This window comes from Argiope bruennichi, chromosome 4 (genome assembly GCF_947563725.1).
Source record: "Argiope bruennichi chromosome 4, qqArgBrue1.1, whole genome shotgun sequence".
Lineage (NCBI taxonomy): Eukaryota > Metazoa > Arthropoda > Arachnida > Araneae > Araneidae > Argiope > Argiope bruennichi.
In genome coordinates, this window is record NC_079154.1 from 7828631 (window position 1) to 7837131 (window position 8501).

Sequence of the window (8501 nt, forward strand, 5' to 3'; positions counted from 1 at the left end):
GGATAGAATAAAGCGGAAGTTTAAAATTTTCAAAAATGTCTCTCTCTTCAGCCACGAAACTACTTAAAAAATATGTTTTTACATTTTATATATATATACACTCATGTCCATAAATTAAGGATAATGCGAGTTCAGGAAAAGAAAGAGTCAGAAGCAAAACAAATGTGTCTTATTTGTAAAGCCTATTTATTAAACAAAAGGTAAAGATAAAAAAAGATGCTATTTGTTTGATATCATTAATGGAGCAAATTACAAAAAATATTTAAAAAAAAAAAACTACTTTCAGAAAGCAATATTACATGGTTGTTATGACGGTTAATACATAGTATGTCTTCCAGCCGATGCAATACAATCCGTACAACGCTAGGCATGCTGAGTATCAAATTATCGATCTGATCTTGGGGAATATTACACCACTCATCAAGCAATGCTCGGCCAAGCATGTTCCACACCTGCTCTACTGGATTCAAATCCGGTGAGAATGGGTGATATCCTCCGATCGAGGGCATTCGCTTACGATGTTTGCACGGTGAGGACGGGCGTTGTCATCCATAAACACGAATTCTGCGCCCATGGCGCCCCGAAACAAACGTACATGTTGTTACAGAATCACGTCCCGATAGATTTGACCTGTTATGATTCCAATTTGAACATGCAGATCCGTTCTCGAATCCAGAATAATTCCTCCCCAAACGAGCAATCCTGCACCACCGTAACTGTGTCGTTCAATGATGTTTCTCTGGTAACGGGTTCTGGTTGGTGGTAACGGGTACCTGGCGCTCTCCATATGAAAGTCCGACGAGAATCAGACTGCAATCTAAACCTGGACTCGTCGGAAAACATCACACAATCCCACTGTTGCGGTGTCCACAATGCATGCTCTCTACTCCAGGCTAACCGCAGGTGACAGTTAGTTGCAGTAAGTGGAACACATCTGACAGGCCTACGAACATATAGACCAATCTGCCCTAAGCGTCTGTACACGGTCTGCCTTGAAACTGTCGTGCCAGTGGCTGAAGAGAACTGACGAGACAGGTCTGATGCTGTGCTCTGTCTGTTTCTTTTGGCAATAACTGTCAAATACCGGTCCTGATTCGGCGTTGTAACTCGGGGGCGACCTGTGCTGTAACATCTACTCACATTACCATCATCTTGGAGTCGTTGCTAAAGCCTGGAGATGACACTCTAGGCGATTCCATGTTCCTCGGATACTTTCAGCTGGGCCGATAATTCTACCACGTAAAAAATCATCCAAATGCGTCCTTTATGTTATAACTATGCGATTATTGCACTGAAAGGCTTATAAAGAGCTTACGAACTATTTTCTTCTTTGCCTATATTCTTTATACATCACTCTCTTACACTCTCGTCATTGTGACGTACTCTCGGTGTCATCTGGTGGCTTTCTGCAATTTGCATACGATTTTGAAGACGTGTGTAGTCATTTTACGGGTGATATATGTATTTTAGAGTTCGATTTCCGCTTGACTCTGAATTATCCTTAATTTATGGATATAAGTGTATGTGTGTGTTGTTTCTTTACATACAATTCGTTTTCTCTTTTCTTAAAATAGATATTTATTTTGTATTTATTGTCTACCAAGTGTATAGATGCTGTTAGAATCGTTTTTACTAAAGTATCTTAGAATTCTGCAGGAGATAATCCTTCTTATTCATGTTTAATGTTTTCATATTTTGTTTTCAACATGCATTTCAGCAATGCAAATGCAACTTATAAGTTTTTAGTAAGTACATTTCTTTTCTTTTCTTTTTTTTTTATCTTTCCGTTTTCGTAAATATTTGTTTCGCAATTATCGTCTTCTATTGTTGTTACAATATTTAATTGATTTGGAATTCTGCAGTAACCATTCATATTTTTTTTTTATTTTAAAATGTTCTAATTTGCCTGAAATCAGCAAACATTTGAACTACGCAATTAAAATTATGAAATTGCTTGTGGAGATATCTTTTGATAAGACAAATCCACGAACATGTACTTTTTACTTGATTCTTGAACAAAAATATTTAAATAATAAAATAGTGATATTAACTTGCTTATCTAAATTATTTTTTTGGAAAGTGTGTGTGTGTGTTTGTGGAGGGGGGATATTTGTTTTCGTCTGTCAGCTGTATGAATAGTAGTTACGTGTTTTGTTCATTAGAACAAGGAGTCTTAAAAAGTGGTCCGAAGGTCAATTTTTGATCAATCGCGATCTTGAATGTGTATATATTTTTATACAATTTTCACCGGCGTCCTGGCATAGGGGTAGCGTGTCTTCTCCGTGATCTGGGCGTCCCGGCTCGGGCATGGATGTTCTTCTTCTACATGTGAGGTGTGTGAATGTGCCCCCCTGTAAAAAGGGGTTGTGCAAGCGAATGTGACGCATGAAGTAGCTAAGTCGTACTCTTGGGCCTAGTTGGCGCTACTGAAAAAACAAGAGGCGTTCACTCGGCTTAAATCGCTGACAGATAATTGTCAGCGGGCTTGTAAATGCCATAAGTTGCAACACAATTTTCAAAAATGTAATGGAAGTTAAAATTATATTAAATAATAATTTTTTTTTCTTGATAAAGGTTCATTTTTGGATCATAAAAATGTTTTCGGAAATATCGTATGTTGTTCCTTTCTGAAACAAATCAGTGTGTTGAAGATGAAATGGGTGGCTATAGATTCGACTTCAAAAAAGAGGATTGTAATGTTTAACACTTTGACTGCCATGTCTCTCACATTCGCGTGATGGCAAAACATTTCAGTCAATGTAGAATTTCATTCGAGTGGAACAAACCTATGTTCAGTTTATATCTCCTCGTTTTAACACATTGCTCAGCACGTGAACCTCATGTGATTCATACATGCTGTCTAATTAGATATTCACTTCTCTACTACAATTAAAAGAGAGCAAATAAATAAGCGTCTTAGGAGATAGTGGTTCGAATCACAGGCATCGGTCACGGCAGCGAACGTGTTAAAAGTTTGGGAACACTGCTTTCGAAAATTAATTGAATTATGATATTAATCATAGAATTTCCTTCCATGTTTTTTTACTTACAATGTGGTAATATTCTAGATTTTTTCGTTATTTTCTTTATTTATTTGCAAGTTAATGGCAGCAAAAGAGCCAAATAAAAATTTGTCCATAAAATCAAAATTCCTTATATAGAAAAATAGGCAAATTTTCGTTGTACTTAACCCTTATCGAAAAAAGTAGAATAAAGATTTTTATGCATGTAGAAAATAAGGGCCGAGAAATATCACCGTCACAACAATTAATGAATTCTAACGAATAGCATCGTGATTAGTTTTGAAGGTTGTTGAGATGCAGTTCCGTCACGGTGGGTTTTTCGTGACTATCGGATTTTCCTCAACGCTGACAGCTAAAGAGCATCTTCCAAAGGCGGATTAAAGATACGATGCAGTCATTCGAATACGAATCTTTCATTCTTGACAGTGATTGCAGCGTATCAAAGTCAAGAATTAAAGCAATATTCAAACTCTTTGAAACGTTGGGTACCGAACAATCAAAGGATTTGATACCATACAGCAACAAAGCAGAAATTCTACAAGTTCTAAATGATGACAAATGAGTTATATTTCGAAGAAGTTAAGTCATTCAGATTTCTTTAACGTGTGTTTTGAATGCTAATTACTTTTTAAAGAAAAAGAAAAATAATTTCGAGCCTTGACTTATTTGATAATAATGGAATTATATTAATGTATTTATTAGAACTACTACGTTGTTTATACTAGATTTTCTATACATTATAATAATTACACCTTTTCTTTACTAATATCAATTACATATCTAAATCATTTTCATAAAGAACTCAAAAAATAAAGTTTGCGCGTTAGATTTTATTATATTTTTTTACTTTCTTGTGTACAAAGTATACTATGTACTGTTAGAGTCACAACATTCATCTTTGAAATTTTGGCGAATTTCCAGTTTTCATTTCTTGCTGAATCTAAAAAAAGAAGCATTATTGGAATTGTGTCCGTGTCTACGAGAAAGATAACTCTAAAACGCGTTAAGATGGAAGACTGAAATTCGGTAGTTATTCTTTTCATCAAATTTGTAGATTTTTATCAAATTTGAAGCAAAATCCATTTTCAGGAAGTATGTTTGTCTTTCTGTCCGATATTAAGAGATGACGAAAACTGCGAATCGTAAAAAAGATCGATGTACAGTCTTAGTATCTAAAATTTAAATAAGACCCTTATATATATATGGAATATAAATTAACACTTCAACTACAAAACGAAGAGAACTACATGCATAAAATTCTGTGCACAAATTTAACATCTATAGAGTAGACACTTATCAAATGTTGTGCCAATTTTGAACGAAATCCATTCAGAGGAAGTCTATCAGTTCGGTTGTCCGAATATAAGTTAACACAATAATTACAAAACGAAGAGAGCAAGAAGGATAAAATTTAGTACATAGATTTAATGTCTAAAGTTATGCAATTTAACCAAATCCGTCAGGAGAGTTCTGCGCATTCAGAAGCATGTAAACGCGATGTCTCAAAAACGCAATGATTTAAATATATGAAATTTGGTATATGATTTTGTAACTGCAATTGTAGTCACAAAATGTAAAAAATTTAGTTTCAGTCGGTAAGGAAAATAAGTGTTTAAAACATAAATGCACCTGTATTAGAAAGAAAGCAAAAAAATTTCGGAGAAACAATTAGCTTCTTTTTTTTTTTACTAATTATTTTAGTCTCTCACATGAGCACTTTGGGCTATATAATATAGTGATGAAAAGTGAGTATGCATTTTGGCTGACTATTTGTCGAAGTCTGAATTCAGTATTTGGTACAGAGTAACAGTTTTAATAACAAGATCATGTGTCAAATTTTATTTATCAACGAGATTGCAGGTTTAAGCTATCGCGTTTACATGTGTGAAAATATACAGGCTAACAGACGGTCGAACCTTTGAAGGTTTTGGTTCCAAATTTGATTTAGATCAGCAATTAGATGTTGACATTGTACATCAAATTTGATCTATCTAACTCAGAGGTTCCCAAACTTTTTTTTCTCGTGGACCACTTTCAAAGTTTTAATATTTTCGGTAGACCCCCTGCTGCTACATTTCTACTGTATTCCCAAAACTCCTAAGAAATATCACCCTAAATTGGGGGTGTTAAGAAGAAAAAAAAGTAGCACATTTTCTTGTGTCCTATTTATTAAAATAATACTTGTGGTTATACAAAATTATAAACATTTATTATTACAAACAATCAACAATTGATAAAAAATCAACAATGAACTCTGAAATGTAAATCAACAATAAAAAAATAGTAATACTTTTAATGAGACGGATGTACTTGATGAATTGACAGCAAATTATCAATATTTGGCTTCAGTTTTGTAAGAAGTAATCTCAAATTTCCCCGTTCTGTGATTGTTCATTTTTTTTTTTTTTTTGTTAACAGGTTGGTAACGGCAGTAAAACTTCTTTCAACAAGATATGACGAGGGAAACGCTATCAAAAATTTTCTCGCAATTTCCCACAGCCCAGGATATTTTTCGGGGATTTCTGCCTGCAGCCAAAATGTTTGATAGCCTTTTTTAAATTTCATCTTCAGTTCCTCGTTGGTGCTGAGCTCAAGTAGCTCCTCTTGTAATACCACATTCGCCTCTTCCGTTTCATCAAATGGGGTTATGATCCATGGTGGTATTTCCATCGTCAGAATATCTTCAAATCTATTTTTGAAGTCATCATGTAGGGTATTTAAATGTCGAGCGCATGTCTGAATATCCTCATCAAGACATTCTATCTGTGACAAGTGCGGAAACCGGGAGAATTCGCGCCGACTAATATTTTGCTTCATTAATTTCAATTTACCAAGAAAAGCCGAAATTACACCCTTTGTTTTTATTAAATTAAGGCTATCCCCTTGTAACTTGCAAGTTAACGTCATTGAATTTTATGAACAAATCTGTTAAGTACGCAATGTCTGCTTTATATTTGATCAGATTTTCTTTTAAATCAGGTGCTTTAGTTTCCAGACACTCTATCACTGATTCTTACCTAGTGAATGATGCTACCTGCCTACGTTGATAGGTAAATCCAAGCCAAAATTTTTGTTCTTTATTATGAAAACCAGAATTTTTCGTGGACCCCCACTTATAACTTGTGAACCCCTGTTTTCTTTTCACGTCTACGTGGACCCCCGTGTGGTCTCCTATGGACCCCTGGGGGTCCACCTGGACCACTTTGGGAACCTATGATCTAACTCATTGCGTTTCGTAGTTACCATATTCACTTGGACAGATAGACAAACTTTCTGACAATGAATTTCAGTTCCAAATTTGGCAGAAATTTACAAATTTGGTATAAAGATTACATATTGAATTTCTTCCGTCTATCCCTCCGTCTGTTTTCGAGTTAACATATTCAAAACTATATAATTCCAAAAATGTGCTTTTCGAACTCAGAAAAAGGGAGGGGGGGGGTGATATGAAACATGAAGATTCATAAAAATATCTATTCCGAATTTTATGACGATGACAGTACTTTGTATGTTCTATATGCGAGAAAGTAAAAATTGAAAGCGTAGTTGTGAATATATAAAGAAATATTTTTATAAATTTACTATAACTACAGAAAAAAAAATTTGTACAGAAATGAAATTGATATCACTAGTAAGTTTAATATTTTTCCTTTCAAATAAGTGTAAAATTTGTTTTTGTGGAATAATATGCTCTAAAGTAATAATAACATTAATTCTTCAAAATTTAAATTAATTTTAAAAAAATATATCAGTTAAAATACTGAAAAACCATTTCATAACGAGCACCTATCACCCAAGAAATAGCTTTGTGCCCAATTTGATAGTTTCCTGTCCGATAGTCTACCCTGTACAGGTTTCGAATGGTTTTCCCATTATGCAAGCTTAAATTGTATCTCGGCGAATAAACATTACCATGGTAAATAAGTTAGATATTATCAAATTTTCAGCATTGCAAAAAGAAAAAGTTACCTTTGAAATAATATACGACCCATAGTTTCGAAAATGAAAAGTCATTCACATTAGAAAATATCTCATTCAAAAAAGTGAACGTCCTGACATCCGGGTTTTTCTACGCAATTTAGAATTTATAATGCATAATTAGCTCTTCATCGACCTGAATGCCGAAATCTTAAATGAAAACGAGAATGAAGAAAGGCTACGTGATTTTAGCCTCCATGAACATGAATAGGAGGAACAAAATGATATTAACGAATCTTCAGGGCCGATCATTTTGAAAGGACCAACCTCATTAGCAAAACATTTTCGTCAGTGATTGTGTGCTAAGATAATAGTTGCAGATGAACGGTTGCCATTCTACAGAAGAAGAAAGAAAGAAAAAAAAAAAAAAAGAAGAAGAATAGTGCTTTAAAAAAACGAACACACGTTCTGAGATGGCTTCTGGTGTTAACGTCGGTCAATTGAAATTGTTTCCGCATTATAATTTATTTTTTAAATCAACCCCCACCCCCACCCCATTCCACCCTTATTTGTTTTGTTTCAGATGACGTTATTTTGCCTTCACTGTGTTCCTACAAGAGACCGAACACCCAATACGTTGTTTCCGGAAGTTAAGTTGATTGAAACGAGGCTTGGAAAAAAAAAACTCCAGTTCCGATGAGATTTTAAAATTCAATTTACAATCTTCAGACTTTTGTAAACTAAATTCTTCTGTTTCGTTTTGAAATTTTCATTTGTTTTAGAAAACTATGGGATCATTGTCCGGATGTTTTCTCTAACTTACAGAGAAATCGCCAAGCGGACGCTGAAAATTGGCAAGAAAATAAATTTGAGTGTTATGATTGAATAACATCGTCAATATTCAAGTAGCAAATAAGCAAGTTCAGTGTTATTGTTTCATATTTCAAATATTCAATAGAAAATTCTTTTATGCTTTAGGAATTATTTGCGTTCAAATTCTTAAAAAATGATCATAATGCTATAAAATTTTTTAAAAACACACACACACTTTTCTTAAAAATAAACAGTAAGCATGGCTGTTGTGATTTTGAAAAGAAGAAATACATAAAGAAAGGAATTCAGATAAAAAAGCAAACATTCATTTCACTTTAAAAAGCAATATGTATATATTCTAATAAGAGACATAATATTATCTAAAAATTTAAAAAAAAAGTGTTTGTATGTACATGTTTGATATCCAAACAATACTATCTTGTCTACAGCCATGAAATTTGTCCACAGGTAATCATAATGGCTAATTAATGCACTTCGAACTCAGAATTTCAAAACTTATGGTAGAAAATCTTATTTAATATTTTTGTGTTGATTTGGATGATTTTTTTCTATATATTTTCCGTAATATCGTTTTTAATGATTGCAGGGAGGGGGAAGGGAATTCTAAGAGAATAAACAGTGGATCATATACAGTTTGAATTCCAAAGTACAAAGTGAGCACGTATTCTTTGAATTTAAAATCTGTGTAAAAAGTAAGCTGTTTTCTTAAAAAGTAAAAATGACCAA